At 37.0% G+C, this 25,262-nt stretch overlaps 1 long non-coding RNA gene across 3 annotated transcripts in view; it reads right to left on the bottom strand.

Annotated features, from left to right (window-relative positions):
- Positions 1-1,085: 1,085 nt before the first annotated feature.
- The window catches only part of LOC124247141 (uncharacterized), a 55,077-nt gene continuing 30,900 nt past the window's right edge, over positions 1,086-25,262 (bottom strand). For 2 of the 3 annotated variants that reach the window (XR_006890668.1, XR_006890666.1), the window contains exon 4: positions 1,086-3,227. This is a non-coding gene — a long non-coding RNA (uncharacterized LOC124247141). Of the gene's footprint in view, positions 3,228-20,128; positions 20,190-25,262 lie in introns of all 3 variants that reach the window. The other variant, XR_006890667.1, reaches the window with a different exon arrangement.

Here is a 25,262-nt window from a genome sequence, read left to right as displayed (position 1 = left end):
TGTTCTTTGCCTCTTGGAAGCTAAACTCTAGAAATATTACTTAGCTCAGTCAGTCAGATGCTGTGACCTACATTTGACCTGTGAGTGAAAAAAAAGGAGGAATGGGTAGAAAGTCAGAAAATTTTCAATGTAATATGGGGAATCCAGTGGCATAGCAGTGAATGCCAGAGGCAGCACAGTCCGCAGAGCAGCAGCCAGTGTCCAGTGATATCCCGAAGTCCATTGGAGAGATTTTGGAGGCACATTTTCTTCCTTCTTTTCTGCCTGAGCCTGGTTCTCTGGCTTGAATCTGAGAGCTGCTACAGATCCCATAAACTGCTATTTTTCTGCTTAAGTTACCCAGAGTTGGTGTGTTGGTTTCCATTTCAAACAAGAACTTGGACTAGAACTAGTATATCAGATTCCTTAGATGATGACGATAATGATGATGATGATGATGATTTTACTTGATGACGGTGGTGATGATGATTTTACCTTGAGTGCCTCAGTTATTAACTAGGGATCTCATTGGCAACATAATAGCATTCCCTTTTTCAAAAAAAAATTTCAAAATACATCTTTTGATTTTTAAATACTTTTCTAAAAATAGCCAAGAATTCTGTAATCCAAATCTTTTTTCTTTCTAGTCTCATGAAAAATCAATAAGGGCATTCATATAAGTTCTATGAAAGAAAGAGCCTGAGATATTTTAAGAAGTCATACACTTCTCAGTTGAAAGAACACATTCAAGGCTTTTGAGGTCCTTGTCAAATTATTTACCTTCATTTTTAGACGTTGCAGCTGAAGTATTGAAATAAACAAATATTCATTTAGAAGATTACAGATGGTGAATATTAATTGCTGTGTGTACCAAATTGTGATGGAGCTTTGTAATTATAGTTAATGGATTTCATAATTGCTAGAGGCATAAGGAAGGGGATAAATATAAAAGATGCTAGAAAACCGAGGAAGATAAATATTTATCGGGATGGAGATGTATAAAGCATTTATTAAAGTTTTCTAATTTAGGAGAACATGAAAGAAAAGCACATGGTACCTATATACGAATTACATATACTGTGATAATAAAGCAAAAGTGACAACCTTATACCAAAAGACAATTGCCAGAATGCCTCAGTTGGACCAGTAATCAGAACTTACTTCTATCAATTTGGTTTAGCAGTAAATAAATTATTGGGAATCACCTGATACTACTGCAACAAACATGAGGGAAGCTCTAGCAGTATGAGCAGGCTCTGTTTTTGAGGAGGATAACACTAAAGAGCCTGGACTTGGATTTGAACCACCTTAAGATACCTCTTGCTTATTCAGATGACAGCTTAGGACCCAAATCAACCATTTGGCTTCTGCCTTGCAAATACCTACTGAAGACTAGGAATGAAGCAGCTGCCAAACCATGGTCCAAGATAAATGACCAAACATTCCTCCCATCACATATCAAGTCCAGATCAAGGGAGAAAAACTAGAATGTAGTGAGCATTTGGAACCACTTGTGCTTTCCCAATCCACCAAAGCTACATAAATAGGAATTCTTTTTCTTCTTCTTTTTTTTTAAGAGACTGACGTTAAGAGTGCTGAATTTGACCCATAAGGGTCAGTTAAGAAGTGGAGAAAATTATTTCCTCGCCACTTATTCCTCTAGTTAACTTAAACTTCATTTGAAATAAAAAATCATTGGTTACTACCTTATCACATACATTTCTGGACATAATTAATAGTCATAAGACTTGAATAGTTCACTTCTCTTATATCTTTCCAATGAATAAGAGATACTGTGATATAGTATCTCTGTGATATGGTATACTGTGATATGCTATACTGTGATATGGTGTGGTAGGAAGAAAACTGGATTAGAATATAAAGTCTTGCATTCCTGTCCCTGCTCTGCCCCACACTAGTCAGGCAGCCTCTGTCAGCTGTAGTGTCCATATTTATAAAATGAGGGGTTCATTTGTTTTACAATGACTCCTAATACCCTGCTTTCCTTTGTTTTCCTTATCGAAGATATCAAAAACTCTTCCCATATCTTTATTTTTATTTGCATGTTGCCACTAGACTACAACCCCCTTGAAGTTAGAAATTATGTCTATTTTCTTCATCCCAGATATTCAGTAACTCTCATCTAGTATATAGGAAGCACTCAAATTTTATTAAATGAATGAATGGATTAAAGAATGAAGGAGTATTTTCTAAAAAGAAATATATATTCTTTTCTTTATCTTTAAAAGATACTTTATTGATTTTTTTCCCCTCTTATTGGGTCCTTCCAGAAGGTGATTTTAAGATATGGATTAGAGTTCAAGTAGTTTATTTGGAATGTGATCCCAGGAAACACAGAGAGTGCCAAAGTGAGATAGGGAGGACAAGAAGCTAACTGAGTGTTATCACTGTGGGAAACTGGTTGATCCAAATGGGAAAGTATAGAAAACAGTATGGGGCATGCACCTAGAGTCACCCATCTGAGGAGCAAGGGAGCTGGGGTATTTGTACAGTAACGCTTACCTGTCCTTGGTCAAGGGATGAATAGCCTGGATGACCAAAGAAAGCCCTTTTAGGTAAAGAGATAAAGGTACTGGTTGTTGAAAGATAGAACAGCATGCACTGATATGGTAAAGGCCAAGTGGTTTACATCAACAGTGCCTTCTGGGTCTCAAAACATTGTTATCTCTCTTATGCTTTCCCATGGAGCCCTGTTATAGCAGTTATTTCCCTATAATACAATTGCTCATTTACATATCTTTATTCTTCACTGGCCTATAATCTCCTTGAAGGCAGAGAACATCACTTCTTCAAAACTGTGTCCTCAATATCTAGCTTAGCATGGCTCACTTCTGTTTGGTGGATAAATGATGAATCTACAATAAGAGCATATTACAGCAAGTTTGTACAAGAATCAAATTAGATAATGTAGATGAGATTGTATTGAGAAGTGTAAAATCCCAGCTATATCTAAGATAAGAATTACATGGAGAAGACTGAATACCATCCCCAAGCTAACCATGCAAGATAGGATACTTCCATCCTTGAACACCCACACATCTTATTTAGTTGGCATAGACCAAGATGTAACCAAGCATGCTTGAGAAAAGATCGAGTCCAGCAGTGAAGGGTCAATGGGGAGCCTCTGCCTGGTGAGGCCTTACTGGTTGAGAAGTATGTGAAAAACTGGGACCAGTAAAACGACATCTTCTAGATAGCACTTGAGGGTAAACTGGGCTAGAGTTGACCTGGGAAGAGAGAAAAGAACATTTTTATGTAGAGATTCTTCTCTTAAACACCAACTCCTTCAATTTTAAAGTAGTGAGAATAAAGTAAAACACAATGCTAAGGGAATTTGTGGCTCTGATGCTGTTTTGATCCTTAACAAGCTTATTTATGAAACCAAAGGCCAAAGAACAAGGCGAGTGTTTTTCTCAGTGATACGAAAAGATCATTTCCCAGTTTTCTTTGACCACCAAGAATTGAATTCTTTCCATTTCCCACACCAGATTTAAGAAACCTCTCAATTTCTCATACCACTCCAAACAAGCTAGAAGCTGGTTACAAATGGTTCAGGAGCTGAGAACATTCTGACAGATAGTAAGATTTATAAGTAACAGTGTGTTTTACTAAGAGAGAATGGGCTTTGGGAAATCAGGACTGGAATTTTACATAATTTGTGTAGAATCCATGAAGACTGGCTCTCTGAGACCAAGAACCAGGATCAGCTGGTTCTCAGTACGCCTGAGACAACACTGTAGAAATACTAAGTCATGGATGGCCTTCTCATGAATATGCCTGAGCTTCCAGTGTTACAGATCCCAGAGCCACTTCACCCTTCCTTGACATGCAGCATTAATCAAGGCCATCCATCTTGGTCCAACCTAGCTAGTTTCACTACCAGGGAATTTCAGAGAAGAGATAAGTCCTTAATCCCTTTGACTCTAGGATACCTCTGTGTTTCTCACGTAAATTTTCTACATAGCCCTACCCAACCAGCAGAATTTTATTACACCTATGGTTATGAAAAGGTCATATCTCCAGAGAACTTGGATCCTAATTTAATCAAAATTCAATTGTTTCTTCTCACCAAGAACAGTAGATTGATACCTGTGTGTATCTTAAGCAACGTTCTAGGGAATCTCTCAGATCAATAGGTATCATCCCTAAGGATTGAAACCTGTATAAATTCCAAAAATGATGGTTACCTCACATAAAAATTCCAATCTTCACTCAGTACATCGCCATACATGCTACACTATTTAAATCTTCATGATAATATATCTAATAATTATTATCAACTTCAATTAACGAGAAGTTTGGGGGGAGTAGGGAGGCAGGTACTTAAGTTTGACAAGATACATAATTGTCCAAGATTATACAGCCTATAAATGCAGAAGATAGAATTCAGATATAGGTATGAGCTAAGGCCACAGTCTTTCTACTAGAACATACTGCTCAATCGATTTTTTTTCCTTGGAAGCTTTAAAATAAAGAAGGTTTTAATTTCTCTAAGAGGGGTTAGATGCATATAACCTTGCTCAGGGTGAGGGGATGGATCAGAGAGGCCTTAACCATTCTCTTACTACTGTAATTTCATTACTCAGCTAGGCTGATTAAAAAATGGGAAGTTCTATAAACTCGCATCCTGGGTATTTCCAAGCAAGTCACGTAATTTCATTTGTAATATACAGGTTTTAGCAGTCCTTGCAATTTTTTTCCTATGGAAAATGCCACATAATGAAGCCTTAACTTGATAAAGGGGAACCTACTGAAAGCAAGAACCATTTAAAATGACATGACATTAACAGAATTGTAAACAGACCTATCGGTATGATAACTTTAGTTTAAAGAATGACAAGATATGAATGGAGCAAACCCTATTTTTGTATCAGTGATAGTACACCATATGAGAATGAACCTCATTCTGCTTCCAATCTCTTGTATCTGTCCCGCAAAGGGAGAGGTTGTTTTGTGTGACTCGTTTAGCTTTGGAATTAGTACAGTTTTTGGTTTCTTTTGTTTTTTGAGGAAAGGAAATATATCCGTATTTCTCCCTATGTTATTGTTCTTATTTTCCCCAACTCTAGATAGACAAAGCATACATTATAGAAAAGACAATTGGAACCACCAACATGCCCTAGATAAGAAATGATAATGTCTCTTCGAGATCAAAGCAATTGCACAAGACTGAAAATTAGACTTAGCTAGCATATTGGGAAACCCCAATCCAAAATTACTGTTTATCTTATTCTAAAACAAGTCCTATTTGTTATTTTTGTAGTGAATACAAATAAAAAGTAGCCATTTTGAACATATAGCTTCTCTCTGACAGATTTCTTATCTCACTAGGCTAAGGGTATTACAAGAGTGGTGTATTGTGAGAAATCAGCATGACTGCCCACTGATGTTCAGCAACCTGGGAAAGAAGCACATACTTAACTTAGAAAATAAAGTTTGCCTGGACTCTGCCGAGACCTGCCAGCTCTCTTCCATCACAGATTGTGACAGGGCACTGGAGGCCTGTACTGATGCATGGGACAGTAGAGGTGTTTGAACATCCAACATTGCCTTTGTCATTCTGTGTGCAACATTTGTGCATCTCTCACTCCTTCTCCAGTGTTCTAAAATTGCATATTTCGAGCTGCATTATGAAATCAGATTTGCTACAGATATACCTTCCCAATTATGCAAAAAAACTAATGTTGCAGATAACTCAGGAGATCCCAAGTTTTAAATTGCTGTCTTATATGGACTCTCAATGTTTCTTTATAAATTTATAAGATGTACTTTATAGATGTAAACTTAAAAAGATGATTTTTTTCTCCTATAAAATAGAAAATCATTCAAACAAAAAAGAGTACCTCTATCATTTTCTGTAGCTATACCTCTATCTGCTTACAAATTGAAAATATGATTGAAAGACACAGCTCTAGAAAGGGCATGTTAAGGACTAACTGTTGTCTGAAGGCAATGAAACAGGAAGACCAAGCTGGAAATCCCTGAGTGTTTTTAAATCTGTTCAGTTTGGGGTCAAGTGGATGCTAAAGACCCTGCTTTCAGAGAAGTGGTTATTTCTGCCAAGAATTACACTTCTTGTCTGGCTCACTGCTATCTTTCTCGGAACATTTATGGCAGATGATTATTTTCTGAGGGATTCCAAAACGTTTATGCTTTTAGTGCAGCGTGTAAAGTTCTATAACTACTGCAGGTGATAAAAGGATAATGCAGTTTCTATCGGATAAATTCACCACCTGTGTGGCCACGCATTTTATATAGCATTACTGCATTTTATATAGTATTGCCCTGAAGGCGTACATCAAAAGCTTATCGTTCAAAATTTATACTTTTTAAAAAACTTTAAAATGACTCCTAACTGTCTATTGTTTTAGGACTTGAACCAGCTTGAACAGTTATAAAATAGATTGATCCAGATTGCTTCCTGAATCTTTACATTGAACAATAATTTTTTTAAAGTCTCAGAAGTCATCCAGCCCAAGTTCTTTATTCTACATGTGAGGAAACCAAGACCATGTAGGTCAACTGCCTTGCTCAAGGTCAAAGAGTGAAGCTAAACAGTGGTCACATTACCTCTTATTCACACGGCTCCTGTCAAAATTCAAATGTGATGTGAGATGGGAATAAATGGGAAGAAGAAAGCTCATGCCTTTCTGATGCACAGGCATACCGTTTTTCTCATGTTGGCCATTCTGTACAATTTAGCAACATAAAATCAGTTGTTGTTAGCTTCATACTAATCCTTCAATTTCCTTGAATCCCTCAATTCAAGGAACTGAAATTACGGTTCCTCAACTGAATCTTGGAAGTAGATGTGTAGTAAAAAACCCTCAAATTAGCAAAATGTAGTCAAGATGCTATCAAGGACTCTGGCATGAATACTTGCAGGTAGCTCCCTAAATGTCTTTGTTTGGTGAGGAAGATTCTCCCTGAGCTAACCTCTGCTGCCAATCTTCCTTTTCTTGCTTAAGGAAAATTGTTGCTGAGCTAACATCTGTGATGGTCCTCCTCCATTTTGTATGTGGGACACCACCACAGCATGGTCTGATGAATGATGTAGGTCAGCACCTGGGATCTGAACTTGCAAACCCCGGGTGGCCAAAGCAGAGTGCACGAACTCAGCCACTATGCCACCAGGCCAGCCCCACTTGCTCTTTTTTTTGCTTGAGGAAGATGAGCTCTGAGCTAACATCTGTGCCAGTCTTCCTCTATTTTGTAGGTGGGATGCCACCACAGCATGGCTGATGAGTGGTATAGTTCCACACTAGGGATCTGAACCTGCAAACCCTGCGCAGCTGAAGCAGAGTGTGCAAACTTAACCACTACACCACGGGGCCCGCCCACTTACATGTCATTTTAAGAATCCTAAAATGGGATGAGACTAGAGAAAAATATTTTACAAGAAAACATTCTTCTGGAAGATGTTATTAAGAAGACAAGTTATCAGAAAACTGTGCCAGAAAGAATCAGATTTAAGAAATGGAGGGTCAAATACATTTGCAGCAGAGAGTATTTGTTATCTACAGTAACTACAGGATCAGTACGCAGCAATTTAAAACTAGCTTATGGTTAACTTTTCTAGGCAAATCATAATTAAGTTGTAAAGCTCTTAATGTTAAAACTTGATGGACAAAACTAATGTGAGGAAATTCATCCAATGCTTTGTGAAAGTCAAGATGGATCATATTTATCTTACATCCTTGGCAACCGAGTCTGTCAGTCAGTCACAGAAGATTAGAATCACGCAGTTACAGAAATTTAGAACTGGCAGAAACTTGGAGATTAGTCTGGATGCTTTGAACTTATTCAGTGCAAAGAGACAAGGAAAATGCCATATCTGTCAATGGAGCTGCTGTTGAGCAGGGCTTGGGAATTACTGCACTAAGTTAGAGAACAAGGCAACTATATAAAAGAGAATTAATTATGCCATGATTCATAGTCACTGGCTGTGCTATAAATACTTTTATGGAAGTGTTTTTCTTTTCCTTTTTCCTTCCTTTTTTTCCAAAAAGGTTGAGTGGATGAGCATTGCTTCCAGGACTCACATAATTGTACTTAAAATCATAGAATGTTGGAGCTGGAGGAATCCTTAGAGTTTGCCCAAGATCCTTCAACAGCATTTCACACGTGAGAAGACTGAAGCCCAAAGAGATTAAAGAACTTTCTGGAGGTCACAGAGATAGTGCTTGGCAGGCTTCGAGCTGGACCCCTGGTCTCCTGAATCCCAGAGCAGAGCACATTCCACCACATCTGGTCATTTTTCAGTGCAGGCAAGGGAAGCGCCCCGGACAGGGCACTATTTCCTATAGTTAGACCTTAGCCCCAAAGCCGTATATAGCCAGAGAACCTGAAGAATTTCTCTTCCCAGAGTTCGCTAGTATTTCTGATCATTGCTTTAATGAGAAGGTATTTTTAGCTCTTCTCTTCCCATGAGCATTCTTCCAACCCACTTTCAGAGCTGCTGGGTTCAAGCTTAGAGGCCAGAATAACTTTGGTTATTTTTTTTTTTAATTTAAGAAATTCAATTCAATAATCCTTTAGTGAATGTTTTTAATGCATAAGGCATTGAACTAAATGCTTTGTGTATGTAGACTTTAATAAAACAGATCCCTATTTCTAAGTAGCTTAAAAGTGATGTGGAATGGAAAGAGGTGGGCTTCATCAAGGAAGGTGGTGTTAGAGACACATTGGAAACTAGAAGAACAATGTCCTAGCATCACACCTGATTAAGAGTCAGACAGAGTTAGGTTCCAGGTGTTGCTCTCCCATTTACCAGTTACAGGACAATGAAAAAGTTACTTAAATATGCTATGCCTCAATGTTTTCTCCTGTAAAATAGGGTAACTGGTACCTACTCTCTGGGGTTTTCATGAAGGTTAAATGAGGTGATGCATGAAATCACTTGCACACGACACATAGTAAAAATGCAGTGAGTAGTTATTATTACTGTTGTTATTTACACACATCTAGAATGAAAAGGTAACTGAAGAAAGTCCAAGCAGAGGATTGTGGAGCAGAGTAGATAGGGAAGTTGACTATAACTGTTGGGAAGGCTCAAAAGAGGAGGTGACCTTGAATGATGGTTTGGATGTCAACAGGTAGAGATGTGGGAGAAAGACGTTCCAAACAGATTTAACAGCAGAGTCCAGTACTGAGTCAGGGCATCTCAGGACGCAATTAGAGAATGGAGACTACTGCAGATGCCTGGATCTCAAGGCAAGAGAAGGGAAACAGAAAGAAATGAGGCTGGAAAGGGAGGCTGGGACCAGAATCTGGAGCTATAGAAAGTTTTTGTACTTCTTGCAGATATGAAATTATATTCTTTGTTGTTTCAACGTTAACCAAGTCTAATCAAATGCCGATCATCTAGCATTCTCCTTGTGTACCCACAGAGAGCAAAACTTTGGTTCTTGCTTCTCATCCATAGTCACCATTAGTGCTCTGCCCTGAAGGGTTACCCAACGCCTGTTGATTTAGGAGGCCTGGATTAAAAAGGATGCTACAAACTGTCACAGTCAAGAATTGCCTGAGGACACATGATGACTAAACATAATGTGGTATCCTGATGGGATCCTAGAACAGAAAAGGGACATCAGGAAAAACTAAAGACATCTGAATAAAGTATAGCCTTCAGTTAATAATAAAGTATCAATATAGTTTCATTAATTGTGACAAATGTACCATACAAATGGAAGATTTAATAACAGGGATGACAGAGGGTGTGGTATATGGGAACCATCTGTACTACCTTTGTAATTTTTCTGTAAATCTAAAATTATTCTAAAATTAATAGTTTATTTTGAAAAAAAAGATGTAACATTTGAAAGGGAAAAAGTTCTTCCTGGACAGACATACTATCTTCATTAATTTTCTGGTCCGGTGTACGCTTACCAAAGGAAACATTCTAAAGTACTCTTTAAACTGTTCCTTTTTAAATGAGGAGCATTTTAATGTGGAGAAAAACACGTAAAAAATATTTTTAAACATACTACATTGTAGCAAACTATTTGAGTACTCCCTTTATATTTTTTCAGAAGATTCTTTTATTTAACTGCTCTTAATTGCATCCAGTTGTGTTGGCCCTATCAAGTTGTTTTTAATAGCGCTTCTAGTAAACAGAGCAGCAGAGAAAAATCTTGGTTGGTACAGGTCACTAGGACGGGGTTGTAGCCATAGGTATGAGCTGTTGGTGTGCACAGGCTAGTAGAACAGTCACAGGGGTCAGTGGTTGGGGGTTGAGGAGTAAATGGAAAGGGAAGGTAGGAGAGACATTGCAATTCTATTAGGTCAGTGATTCTCTACTGGGGGCAACGGCCTATCCCCTGGATATATCTAGCAATGTCTGGAGACATTTTCTGTTGTCACAACTTGGGACTAACATGGGATGGTGGTTGGGAGATTGCTACTGGAATTTAGTAGGCAGAAAGTAGAGATACTGCTAAACATGCTACAGTGCACAGGACAGCCCCTTGCACACAAAGAATACATATCTGTCCCAAAATGTGAATAGTGTCAAGGTCGAAAAATTGCTTTAGATAGAAGAGGGAAAATAATGTATTTGAGTCCATTTCCTATCCCCTAAGGAAATTAACAATTATCTGAACTTATAAGCACTTTTATATTCTTTTGAATTCTACTAAAGGATAACTACTAACCCATTGTTATTACTAACCCATTGTCAGGGAAAATGCTTGTAGAAGATTCCTCTTGGGCTCAGCCTCACATCCTCTTGGCCCATCCTTTACTAAGACCATTGCTCAGGCAGCCAGCTGCTAGCTGCCGGCAGTGCAGCCTGACAGCCCCTTGCTTCAGCTTCAATGAGTATCTCTCACTTTCTGTCCTGGGGCCTCTCTGACACCCACTCAGAGGAATGATTACAAGAACCTTCTAGGCATTAATACATGTGCATCCTGGAAGCCCTAAGGAATTACTGCCCCATGGATCAACACTTAAACATTGGAGGATGGAAGCTACTGCATAAATACCCTCTTCTTCCTTCTTTCTGATGGGCAATTCTAGGTTGTATTAAACCAGTTCTTCAGAGGAAGGAAGAACCCTATGGGGATAGGCAATCAAGCAATTAAGCTCAGTGGAAACCAACTGGACAATGTGCCTATTAATTGGTTTTCCCACCATGCTTGTTTCACTTTCTCTGAGTCCTCCTCTCCTCATATCTGAGATTACTTCCCGGGATAAACTACCCACACAGAAGCCCTGGCCTCAGGCTTTTCTTTCTGAGGAACCTGGGCTAACAACGTGCTCTTTAAGATTTTTGTCGAAGATTTTCCTCCTGAGTGGTAGACATGAATTATTATGGGTCTCAGAGACTCTCAGCCCTAATTTCAAATAATAACAATAATATTAACAATAACAAAAGTATTTATTTATGGTAGTCTTCCTTACAGAAAAGGAAACTGAGATTCAGAGAGATTGAAACTTATAGAAATCCCTTGTAGAAAGCCAGGATTTGATCCCAGTCCACCGGAGCTCAAACTTCTTACCACACTCAATGGCCAGAAGTCTTCCTAGAAGCAGTACAAAGTCTGGGTACAATGTTTGAGAACAAAATATTTTACTCTGAAAAACAACCTTGTCACCATGTCCTAACCCACTGAACCTGTCATGAAGATAATGCAATGTCTTATAGAGCAAGATATTCAAGAGTATGTTGGAATTCCAGGTGTGGCATGTTCACAAAGAGTTAAATATTGATTAGGAGTGGATCATCTACAACAGTGGTAGGGCACCAAAGTGGGTGTAAGAGAGAAGAGGTCAATATAGGGAAAGCTGTGCATGCATATCTAATGTGTTTGTGTATGTGAGACAGAGAGAGAGAGAGAGAAAAGGGGAGGGAGGGAGGGAGAGAGAGACTTTGAACCTCCAGCCCTAGAGCCAAAAGCCAAATTGTAATTAGTTTTTTGTAGCTCATTGTTTTATATTTTCAAAACTGTCACACTCCATTTGTGCAAACACTTGGGAGCCTCCTCCAGCTGCTGATTCCAAGCCAGCTTCACTGTGAATGGGATTGTACCGGAAAGGAAATAACTTTACCTTTACAAAATTATGAGCTGCCAATGCCCTGACCGTTACCTCCTTTCATATTGTGATGGTGGATGATGGTGGTTGTCTGCATATAACGCACTGTTGGATTTTTCGTTGTTGTTTTTTTTTTTGCTGAAAGAAGCATAGTTTAAGGCTGCCAGGGCACAAGTTTTTGAATCAGAAAAGCTAAGTTTAATTTCTCTCAACTGCTTAGCATAGCTCTGAATAACAATAACAGTGGAGACAGTCATTATTGTTGTTATTGTTGTAGTAATAGGAGTAGTAGTTACAAGTTTATTACATTACAAGTAATATTATATTATATTACAATATTATATTACAAGTAATACAAGTTTATTACATTAATGTCACAAACAAATGTTTTTTGACTATATATTCTGTGCCAAGCATTCTGTTAAATGCATTACATGCATTACATTATTTAAGTTCCCTCCATAATGTTATGTGGTAAATATTATTATTATGACCACTTTTAGATGATTTTTTAGATGAAACTAAGGGTAAAGATATTAACTCATCCAAAGTCACACGGCCAACAATAGGGATACTCAGGACCCAAGTCAGTCTTCATGCCCCTAAACATTTTTTATTCTGTGGCCCTTAGAAAACTGAGCCTCAGTTTTCTCACCCATAAAATGGAGTTGGGGATACTTTCTCCTTGTGGGTGTTGTAGTAGGGGTGTTTCTTTCCTGGAGGGTGTGGAGGGGAAAAAATTATACCTACCAGACACTTGACTGGAAGCTCTTCCTTGAAATCCACAAGCCAAACTGGTATCATGGAACATCATTTTTTAACACAGATAAAAATGCTAATACAAGATACATGTGAAGCATAGCAGATTATGCTCAAATTGATAACTTTCCACTACACTGGGGAAAAATTAACTGCTCAACATGGCCTAAAAGTCCCTGTTGGTTCTGGCTCCTGCTTTTCTCTCTACTTCGTCTCCTAACACTCTCCTCCTTGCTCACTCCATTCAAGGAAGACTGACCTTTCTGATTTTTCTGAAATATCTCAATCACAGTCACCGCTCAAGAGCTTTACACTCAGAACCGTTGGACTCTTCCCAAAAAAGGGGGTGGGGAAGACTTTTAGTAAAGTCAGATTGGTTGAAAATTTTGGCAGGCACTCCCTAGGCCCAAGAGGTTGCCAAGGAGTAGCTGAGAGTGGGGGCGTGGACAGAGCTTGGATGTATTCTGGGGTGTCCATATATGAGCATGGGGGCTCCTCACATTGTGGGTGGGAGCCAGGGGTGGGAAGAGAAGGAGAAACAGGCCTGGAGATGGGGTTGGCTCTCCCCCTGCTGCCTGAGTCAGAGAAGAATGTCGAGGAGTCCAAGAATTCTAAATTCAAAGCAGGCCTTTCAGGTTGTTAGGAAAGTTTATTTGTCAAGGTGGAAGGATAGAAAATACCATATTAATGGTTTGTTATATACAAAAGATTGATTTATAATTTAAAAATATTTAGATGGGGGGCCTACACACTGCCATTTGTACTATTATCCTAGAACCCGAAAAATATTAGAGGACGGCCTAGTCCTGTTTACTTGCTATTAATGCCTTCTCTCAGTCTTCACACAGGAGGCTACCTTTTGTCCTTCAGATATCTGCATAAATGTTATTTTCTGAGAAAGGCGATCTCTGATCCTCCTGTCCTAAATAGCTCTTCCAATACAAGCCAGTCCCTATTTCTTTCCTGTATTTTATCCATAGCACTTGTATTATTTGCTTAGTTTCACTTCTTCATGGTTGCGTTTCTGGTGCCTGGAACGCAATATAAGTGTTCCATAAACTTGATGAGAGAATAGTGGAATATATTGAATATAATGGATAAATTGATAAATGAAATATGTTGATTTATATCCACTTTATCTTAAATAATAATAATAAACAGATGTATTGTGTCTGATGTTTTTCTAATGTCAGTGCACAACCCCTCCTATTTCTTTTGGACCTAAAAGGTAGCCAGCTAATTAAGAAGTTAACACCACTACAAAATTATTGTGAGAATGGAGCAGGAGAAAGAAGCAGAAGATACAGGAGTAATTAGTTTGTCCTGTGTTAAACAAAATGGTAATCCCACTGTTTTATCCATCCCCTTCCTAGGTGCATCTGGATCCAAGGCAAAGAAACTATGGCAAAGAAGCCAACCATGACTTCTTCTTGGCTCTGTAAGAGGATGTTACACTTGCTACAAGTATTACACATATTCCCATTCTTTTCTAAGACTAAAGAAAGTATCAAAGATGCAAATTTCAATAATAACATGTTCAAGATCCAGAATTTCTTATGTTAATAATTTAAAGTTCATTTTCTGAGAAGATATACACATTGTTTAAGATTTTAAAATAGTTTATGTATTCCAATTCCTCTGTAATAATTGACTTATTTTTAAATGCCAAAAATTATACTTGTAATATTTAACATCAATATTCCTACAAATTATATTTAGGTAAATAAATACATTTAGAAGGGAGGGAGACGCAGGGTATGTTTAATATCTGTTTGTTTTTCTCATTGTCGATACAAAAACCTTCCATTTAAAATCTTTGTAAAAGGATACACAGGGAGCAACCTATTAATTTATGCTTCAGTCAAAATTAAAACTGGTGTATAACTGTCATGTCTTTAATTCTTATAAAATAGAGCTTTGAGCATATACCAATTATCTTCTATTGAAATGAAATTAACTGAGATTCAGTAAAGATGCTTCACACACAGAGAGTTAAATCTGCCTTAAATACACTAGTTTTCTCATGCTCCTTCTTTCCCTTCCTACCCCCTTAACTCTCTCTCTGCTTTTGAACTGCTGACCCAAGTTAGTAGCCAAACATAATAATACAGTGTTTGATCCTCTGAAAACCCATAAAATTACAAACCAGCAACCACCAGGATGTTGGCAGAATTTCTGTGGACAGCAACCAGCATGGTACTTTTTCTTTTGGAAATGAAGCAGTACGTTGTGATTGTTGATACGTTAGTAACGAAGGTAACACCTTCCGCCATCTCCTCGCCCACACGTAACCCTAACCACTTGAGACGGGGAGAGAGAATTCATCTATTTAAAATATTAAGGAGTTCTCTTTTTTACTATTTACAGCTGCCTCCTTTCATTCATTTTTATATTCATTCTGCCTATTTTTATTAAGCATTAATGGAGTTTTATAGCGCTGTGCTAAGTACTACGAAGGACAAACAAAGAAACAAAACACACCCTCTACATGCCTTTAAGAATAATAAAATCTAAAATCTAACAGGAACTGTAAATTCTATTGGGGATTAGGGACTCTTTTTCACGTCAACAGAAATATCGATTAATCTGAATTAAGCTGAACCCAAATGAAAGAAAGGGAAATTCCCAGGTTCCAGAAATAAACAGGCTACTGAAGCTAGGGAGGCAAGCTTATATATGGATGCCCTAGGAACCCCAGAAACAAACAGAACAGAGTTAGACAACAGAGACTAGGAACTGATATTTTAATTCATATACAGGAACAGGAGAGGTTGCTTTCAACTTGCTTTAGATTGAGATTTAGAACTGAAATCCTTCTAACAGGCTGAGACTGGTCTGGTTCTGAACCTACTATAAGGGGTGGTCTAACTAAGTCCATCCACTGACCTGTGTGTATGGCAATAAGAACGTACATCTCTGCGTATGCTCCTCTCAATGAAGGAGACAATAAATTCTTCCGTTGGAAATCAAACATTTCAAGCTAACGTTACATGTTGGTGTGTAGCAAAGTTTCTGTTACCCACATGGTGCTTGTAACCCCAAGATGAGAAATCAGTGTAAAAGCAGATCATTAGTCCTTGAAACCCCAGAAACAAACCACAGAGAAAACTGAAAGTACACAGTTTCACTGAGAAAAAATCAACCGCTGCTGAAGATGCCCTCACAGTCACAATGATACACCATACAAGGAAATAACTTATGACATAAGGTCAGCAAACAGTAAGATTAGTATCCCAAACTTGAATAATAGAATAAATGTAAAAAGTCTATCACATAGGTATGTGTCAAATAATCAAGAATATAAAATGAAGGATTGAAATATGAGAAAAAAGGCAGATTTAGGGAGGGAGGAGGAAGATCAGAATTAAAATACACAATAAAAGAAAAAAAAAGATCATTGGACAATTAAGCTGCCATTGAAATGAGAATTAGTAATCTGGAAGATAGATGTGAGGAAATTACCCAGAATGCTGCATAAAGAGAAAAGGAGATTCAAAATATGACATCAAGAGAGATAAAGAGAGAATAAGAAAGCACAAAAATGTCTAGTAGGAATTACAAAAGGAGAAAATAGAATAGAGAGCAAAAGGAATATTTAAAGAGAGAGTAGCTGAAAAATTTCCATAATTGCTGAAAGAGATGAATCCTTACATTTTAAAAGCACAGTCTGACTTGTGGTTTTAGTAAGGGATTCAAGAGTTCTGAGCCCAGTAGTGGAATCAACTAATATTCCTACATATAACAATTACAAGGTAAGCAACTATACAACCAACTTTGAAGGCACTGAAGAGGGGTGGAAAAGAGCAGAGAGTTGGAGGCATTGGATCTTTGAAAGAAGGGAACCTTAATGGGTGAATCCCCATTTATACATTTATATTTTCCCCTGAGGGCATTCCCCATTGTGTGAGGTAGAAAGTAGCTAGGACTCATCACACTCTATGCAAAAATTAATTCAAGATAAAACATAGACCTGAATGTAAAAGCTAAATCTAAAACAGCTCTGGAAGGAGACACAAGAGAACTATGTTCTCTACCTTAGAGTAGGCAAGACAGGATGCAAAAACACTAACCACAAAAGAAAAAACAATTGATAAATTGGACTTCATCAAAATTAAAACATTTTTTCTTCAGACAACACCAGTAAGAAAACAAAAGGGCAAGCCACAGGCCACGAGAAAACATTTACAATTAATTTATCTGAAAAAAGCACTATATCTAGAATACATAAAGAACTGTTTATATCTATACAGATTTTTCTATTATGTCTTATGCTAGTTTTGGTGGTTTGTGTCTTTCAAGGAATTTGTCTGTTTCATCTAAGTTGTCAAATTTACTGGCATAAAGCTGTTCATGATATTCTATGATTATTATGATTTCCCTTTACATCCCCAAACTGTACAATACAGTCTTTTCAAGTGCACATGAAGTGTTTACCAAGATAAACTATATGCTAGATCATATGGACCAAATATCATATGTGGGATCATAAAATGAGTTGTAACAACTTTCAAGGATTTGAAATCATACATTGCATGTTCTGTGACCACAGTTAGACCAAACTGAAAGCAACAGCAATAAAATATGTAGATATCTAGAAAAGTCAAAATATTTGGTAATTAATCAACATCCTTCGAAACAGCCTATGGATCAAATTAAAAAATAAAAAAAGAAATTAGAAAACATCTTGAACTGAACAGTAAAGAACACATAGTATATCAAAGATTGAGAGATGCAGCTAAAGCAGTGCTTGCAGGGAAATGTATACATTTAAATGCTTGAAATCAATGTTTAAGCACTTAATACTTAAAATCAACCTCTACAGATTAGAATGTTTAAAATCTGTGATCTAGCTTCTAGCTTAAGAATCTAGAAAAAGAACAAATAGAACACAAGGTAAGTAGAAGAAAGAAAATAATAAATATAAGGATGAAAATCAATGTAATAGGAAAAAAAAGAAGAAATTGACAAAGCCAAAAGTTTGTTCTTTGAAAAATGTAATAAAATAATAAACCTCTAGCTAACCACCTATCTATTAAAAAAATTGAGTTCTAACCAAAAATATTCCCATACAGAAATTTCCAGGCTCAAGTCATCTTACTTATCAATTCTGAATAGAGAACTATTCCATATTCATATATGGAAAAATTCAATATTATTACATTTTCCACCCGATTGATTCATAGACTTCAATGCTATCTCAATAGAAATTCCAGTAGATTTTTCTGAGAAATTAAAAAACTGATTCTAACATTTAGTTGGGCATGAGAAAAACCCAGGATAGACAAAAATCTTAAAAAACAAGTAAGTTCAAATATTTAATTTATCTGATTTTAAATCTTACCATAAAGCTACAATAACTCAGGCAATGTGGTATTGGCATGAGGACAGACAAATAGATCAACAAGACAAAAGAGAGTCTAAAAATAGATCTATATATGCAGTCGATTGATTTTCTACAAAAGAGCCAAGGAAATTTATTGGAGGAAAAGATGGTCTTTCCCACAAATTGTGCCAGAACAAACAGCTATATATATAAAAAATGAAAGAGAAAGAAAAGAACCCCAAGCCTTTCCTCACATCATATGCAAAAAAAAAAAAAAAAAAATTCTCAAAATAAATCATAGAACTAAATGCTAAGAACCAAAACTAAAACTTCTGGAAGAACAGTTGTCAAATCTCAGTGGCAAGAGCATAGGTGATACAATTTTCTGTACTATTCTGAATATTTGAAGCATTCTATTTTGTAACTTTAAAAAAATTTCTTATCTTCCTCAATTTCTGAACCAACTTTTGGAGTGTCTTTCTGACTTTTCTCTTAAAGAATGTATTCCCCAGGCTTCTGTCTTTAACCTTTGTGTCTTGTTTCAAAAGTACTTTTTCTGAAAGTTCACAATTACTAGGTCTCACTCTTTCCCTATATGGTGACAACTACCTCATACAACTCTGGAATTATTAGCTCTGAACTCCAGATTCATTTAGCTAACTGCCAATTGAATATCTCCACCTAGATGTCACATGGACAAATAAAATTCACCATATCCTAGTTGAGCGAAAAATCCTCTTGTTTCATATCTGCTTCTTTTCTATTTTGCTTAATGGTGTCATGTTACTGAGCTAATCTAGAATTTCAAGACATTTCTAGACTTATTTGTTCCCTTTATCACAACATCTGAAGAGTCATTAAATAACGACTTCGTCTCCAATGTTTTATTGAATTTTTTCACCTCTTCCATGTCTGCTGAAATAGTAGTAGTTTTTAATCAAATTGGGAAAATGTACCCTAAATAGTCTTTTGGGGCCATATCTTCCACACCTATGGCCTTATAATACATCCTCCACACCACCATTAGGCCTATCTTTGGTCGCAATCTGATGCTAACCTACACTTCAGTCCTATCTCAGGATGCTTCATGTCTAACCCTCCAGCCTTGCAAAACTACTCCATTATCCAGTACATACAGTATGCATTTCATGCCCTGATATGCTGTTCCCTCTACTTAAAAACTTTTCCTTCCCTTCCCTATCTATGAAATATTAACTCATCTTTTAGTTCCTTGTTGAAATGTCTCCTTCATAAAATCTTCCCAGCTTTCTTGGACAGACTGAGACACTTTCTTCTCTATTCTCATGGTATTTTTGTGAATATTTCTAGCTATAATACTCATCACACTGTATCTTCATTACTGCTTCTCTGCCTCACTTTTCTGATAGAAGTTCAGGTTACCACAGACAAAACCTAAATATTACTTACAATGACAATCCCAAGTACAGTGCCTAGGGCCTAATCAGTACTCCAAACATGTTGAATAAATTAATACAAAAGAGTGAATTAGGAAACAGAAATTCTTTTAGTGTTCTTCTAGAGGCATCTCTACCTCATAGTAAAAAATGTTTCTTTGCCATTAACTTTAAAGATCAAACTCACTGAGATATTTTCATGGATGAAAGTCTTTAGACCTATAGTTATCATGGAAAGGAGAAGGAAATTAACCTTCTATCTTACCTTCTATAGACAAGCCATTGTAGTAGACACTTTGCCTATATTATCTTATTTAATCCTCACAGCAACCTTTTAAGATATTATTAGTTTCAAAGTAGTTCATGGAATTAGATTAGCTTTGGCCATGTGTAACAGAGAATGTAATGGTGGCTTAAACAATCATCATGGACTCAAGATCCTTCAATCTGCTACACTACCATCCTCTATACCTTGGGCCAAGATGATTACTCCAGCCCCAGAAGGAAGGAAAAAAGAAGGAGAAAGGAACATGTTCCCTCCTTCCAGGAAATTGCACCACCACCTTCACTTATATACTACTGATTGGAACTTTCTTACCTGGACACATTAACTGTAAGACTGTCTTGGAATTGTAGTGTTTTTCTAGACGTGCATGAGCCTAGATAAAAATTGGCATAGGTATAGAGATTTTATTTTTATAGAAGAAAGAAAAAAACAGACTTTTGGTGGTTAAATTACAGTATCTATCCTGATAAAGCCAGCATTCAAACATATATCTGTCAGACTTCAGAACACATGCTTCATGGTCTTTGGTGGTCTTTACCAGTCTCATCTATTCAAAGTCATCCCTTTTTGCCAAGCCCTTTCCTCTTTTGTTGAATAGTGCATATTTATTTTAATCAGTATGTTTCAGATCCATGTACACTTAGCACATGAAAATATTTATGAGGTCAGAGATGAAAAAACCCAAACTGTTTGATGTCTAGAAAACCTTGAGTTAATTTTATAAACATTTTTCATCTTCTTTAAATCATGAAGTCACTCTTTGCTAAGTTTTTTTAAGTCACAAAATTAAAGGATTCCAACACAGTTTTAAGGCCCTCAAGTGGTCTCCCTTAGGATGAGAGAAACTGGTAATTGGCTAAGAAATCCACACTGAACTTAAGTAATTCTGATTTGATTATGAAACTTTCATCTTTTCATGAATTCTTCACACAAAGTAAAACAGTGAGTGCTTATAGTTCTCACTTGTGTTGCTCTAAGTCACTATTTAGAAAAATGAAAATCAAAAAAGATAAATCCAGTCCAAATTTCCCCAAACCAGAAAATCCCATTCATGGATGAAAGACATAAACTCTAAAAAATCATGTTTTATCTTAGACTTAGAGGTCCTTGAAATTCTTGCTGGAAAGATGTTAGAAAGACCTGTTTATCAGTGTCAGCACAAAGAAATAGTGGTTCCAGATGTGAACAGACCCATTAACATGGCTTTGAATGAGGACAAAATGGAGTTGGGGGCCAATAACTGTGTTTTGGTGGTGATGTTACTTAGGACGAGCTCCCAGGGAAGGACCAGAGAATAGACAAACAGCTTTAAGCTGTCTGTATTTCTCTGTCCATTGGCTTATTTGCTTCTTGGAAGGGTGACCTACATGAGAAGTGTCTTAGGATATCTTGTACAGTGTTAAATAAAACAGAAGACCCTCATGAAGCCAATCAACATGCAGATATTATTTTTAACTTTATTTCTAGTTAGGATTAGGATTTGGGCCAATTGTACATGTATGCTATCAGAGGGAGTGGTAATTCTTAACCAAATGTTTACCCCTGCAGTATCCAGAATAATGTACTCCCAATGATGTCAATGTCCTAATCCCCAGAATTGGTAAATATGTTACATTACAAGGTAAAGGAGAATTAAGATAGCAGATAGAACTAAGGTTGCTCATCAACTAATTATCCTGGGTCATCCAGGTGGACTCACTATAATCATTGTGTCCTTAAATATGGAAGAGGAAGACGGAAGAGTCAGCATCTGAGTGATAGGATGTGAGAAAGACTTGACCAGCCATTGCTGGCTTTAAAGATGGAAGGAGGCCATGAGTCAAGGAATGTGGGTGGCCTCTAGAAGCTGAAAAGGCAAGAAGACAAATTATCCCCTATAGCCTTCAGAAAAGAATGCAACCCTGCCAACACCTTGATTTTAGCCCAGTGGATCCATTTTAAACTTTTGACCTCCAGAATTGTAAAATAATAAATTTGTGTTGTTTTAGGCCACTGAATTTGTAGTAATTTGTTATAGCAGCAATAGAAAATTAATAAGCTCCTTTGGTGTTTTTATCAATTCTTGGACACAGCCTCATCTAGGATGGAAAGATTGCTTCTTGTTACTGCAGGTCTTTCTCAGAATTCTAGAGAACTCCTAACTCCAGTACATTGAGAATATTTTTTTCTTATTTAAATAATTGTTAGCATATCTGTCATGTATTCATACTTCATTCCTAAAAGACAGACTGGTTTACCTGGTGTCCCAGGATCTGACAAGCAGCGCTACTCATTTCTATGTGTTACTTTCAAATGAACAAATTAGTATTTGTTACCTAAAATTTTATAGCTAAGCGAAAATGCCAATTAGTTTCCAGAATCTCAACTTACAGAGGACATAAGTTCTTTTGAGTTATGAATCAGAAAAACAATACTGGAAATGACTGATGCCACTGTGGGGGATCAGAATTTGCCACCCCAAAATGTCTCTTTGGCTGGATTATTTTTAAAAACAAAAGACTCAGAAAGAAACTTTGACCTTCCCCCTAACTGCCTAAAAGAATTTAAGATAGAAGGCCTGTTTCAGGAAGGAGCTAATTCCGTGGATAACTATAGTATATGAAACTAGCTCTGGTAGGCCAGGAGGAACCTAGCAAGGCCCATTGTCTTTGTGAAGCATGGCAAACATTTGTTTACCAACCATTTGTTTTTCCATCTCCATGTGAATTGCTTTCCTCCCCTTTGAAGTCCCAAACCACTACCCCCAACAGCCTCCTTTATCTTTAGCTGAAGATGGTATTCAAGGTGGTAGCTTCGGCCGTTTTGGTGAGTGACTCAGCTTTCCTGAGTTTCTCCCATGGATACATGATATTAAATTTTTTTATTTTCTCCTGTTATTCTATCTCCTGTCAATTTAATTCTTAGACCAGCCAGAAGAATCTAGAGGATAGAGAAATACTTCTTCCTCCTCCACACCACCAAATTGAGGCTGTTTTTTGATACTGCCTTTTTACACCTTCAAAATCAACTTTAATTACTAGCTGAAATTCAACAAAATTTGGAAGTTTGCAGTAACTGTAAATAGACAAGTGGAAGGTGAAGATTTTTGACTGCTGAACACTATAAATTCCAAATTAAAATTTCTAGTTGAAGGATGAATTCTATACCTTTAAGCTGATGAATCCCCATTGCCTAGAAGAGCATTAGAAATGTGGTAGACCCTGAATAAATATTTGCTAAATTAATTAAGTGAAGTATGATTGTTTCTCTCCTGAGATCTGGTGGTTCCTTGATCATCATTGAGTTGAAGTGATAAAGCAAGTGGAGGTACTTAAGGCATGTGCTGCAAAAAGTAGGTACAAGAACCAGAGACCTGTGTAAGTATACAGAAAAATCCCTCAAAAGGGTACTTTATCTCAGACTGATATATTTAATAAAGCAAGCTCAGTATTCCTCTGCTCTTCGTAGCATCAACTTCTCTTCTGGGTTCATAAAAATAATTGTAGAAGTTAACTGAATCTATTTTACTGGATTTCACTTCTAATCTAAAACAGAGATATTGTGGAATAAGTCTGTAGTATTTCTTTCTGTATATATATTTTTTTATTTTAAAATTTACATCGAGTAAAATTCACTCTCTGTGGTGCACACTTCTATGAGATTTGATGCACAACAGTATGGCCACACCCAAAATTCCCTTACTCGCTGTTTTGTGGTCAACCACTCCCCCACTCATAACCACAGGCAACCATTGGTCTGTTCTTCCTTACTTTGCCTTTTCCAGAATGTCATATAAATTGAATCATACAGTATGTATGTATATGTAGCATTTGGGGTCTGGCTTCTTTCAAGCAGCAAAAAGTATCTGAGATTCATCTGTCTTGTTCAGTGAATCAATTTAATTGCATGGATGTACCACAGTTTGCTTATGCAATCACTAAATGAAAAACATCTGGATTGCATCCAAGTTTTGGCAATTATGAATAAAGCTGCTGCACCATTCATGTATAGGTATTTATGTAAACTAAATTTTCATTTTGGAGGGGGGTAAATATCAAGGAGTAAAACTGCTGAGTCATGCATTGAATGTATGACTTTATAAGAAACTGCCAAACTATTTCCCAAAGGGACGGTATCATTTTTCATTCCCATCAGCAATATATGAGCATTCATATGCTCCACATCCTCTCCATCCATTGGTGTTATCAGTTTTTGTTTGTTTGTTTTAATCATTCTAATTGGCAAAGAATGGTAAGGGTATTTCTTTAGATAATTCTAAAGAAAAATAATTCAGTTGATTCTCACATACCTTGCAAGATCATCCATGCTCAGACTCTGACAGAAAGAACGTCTCAAAGACATGTCTCAAATGATTAGTTATAAATCTATAACAATGGTTGCAGTTTTACCCTAACTGTATTCCAGGATATACGCATTTAGAAATACTCCCTCACTTGAGTGACAAGTTCAATAGCACTTAACTGATGATCAAAGTCAAGGATTTGATTCTTGAATGGTCAAGTATCATCTCTTTCCCATTTGGCATAGCCCTGAACCCAGTCTACTATTTGCAAATACATCCTTTTTGGTATCAAGGGCATTAGGAAGGTCTGTCAATAGTTTACAGGAAAAACAGTCCATTATTTAAAAAAATAAACTAAAAGTGTACCTTTCTGTTCATGGCTGCATCTTCTTAATATCTGAAGAGGAGCAACACTCAAAACGAGAATGGTTGAAAACTTTAAGAAAGTGGAACACTTTTGAAGTGCCAAACATGATCACAAGACATTTCAATTTCCATTCAACATGATTCACTTAATTCTACCCAGTCAATGCCACATGAATTACCCTTCAGTTCTTTTTCTTAAAAGGCCTATCTCGAGTAAGTCGTTTTCTCCCAGCTTTGAACTTTTAAGGCAAAAGAGAAAGATAAAATCTGTGGGTTACTTTTGTAACAGTTACGTTCTTTCTCAATGAATTTTCCATGACATTTGTTTAGGAAAATCTCAGAATATACCAAAACGAGATAATGATGGGGTTTTATATTTATCAAAGGCTGCCTTACCCCCATGCACAAATAAGCTAACTCCCCATTGCACGGAAGGACACTTGTGCATGCCCAGAGGCAGTCAGTGAAAGGCACACCGGTTCTGATGAAAAAGACCTCCCTGAGTCCTCACTGAAAGCTGGAGCCATCTGAACTTAGCATTTCTGACATTTCTATCAATGTGTTTTCCCTTTTGATACTTATTTTCCTTACTTGTTCAGCTTCTAGGTTGAATTTGAAAATGAATTTTAGGAAAGTTCTGGATGACGAAGTATTTTCAGAGGAAGACTCCATGATTCAGAAAGATAAGACTTTCCTTTTGAATGTTTCCTAGTTGGTCCCAAACAGTAGCTGATTCAGGTAGAGGTCATCCCCACCAGTGAGAATGTGCTAAGAACCCTTTAAGCCAGGAGTGCTATG

This window comes from Equus quagga, chromosome 11, assembly GCF_021613505.1.
Source record: "Equus quagga isolate Etosha38 chromosome 11, UCLA_HA_Equagga_1.0, whole genome shotgun sequence".
In the NCBI taxonomy this organism is placed as follows: Eukaryota; Metazoa; Chordata; class Mammalia; order Perissodactyla; family Equidae; genus Equus; species Equus quagga.
The sequence above is the reverse complement of the archived record's forward strand: the minus strand, read 5'-3'. Positions and strand labels throughout refer to the sequence as shown.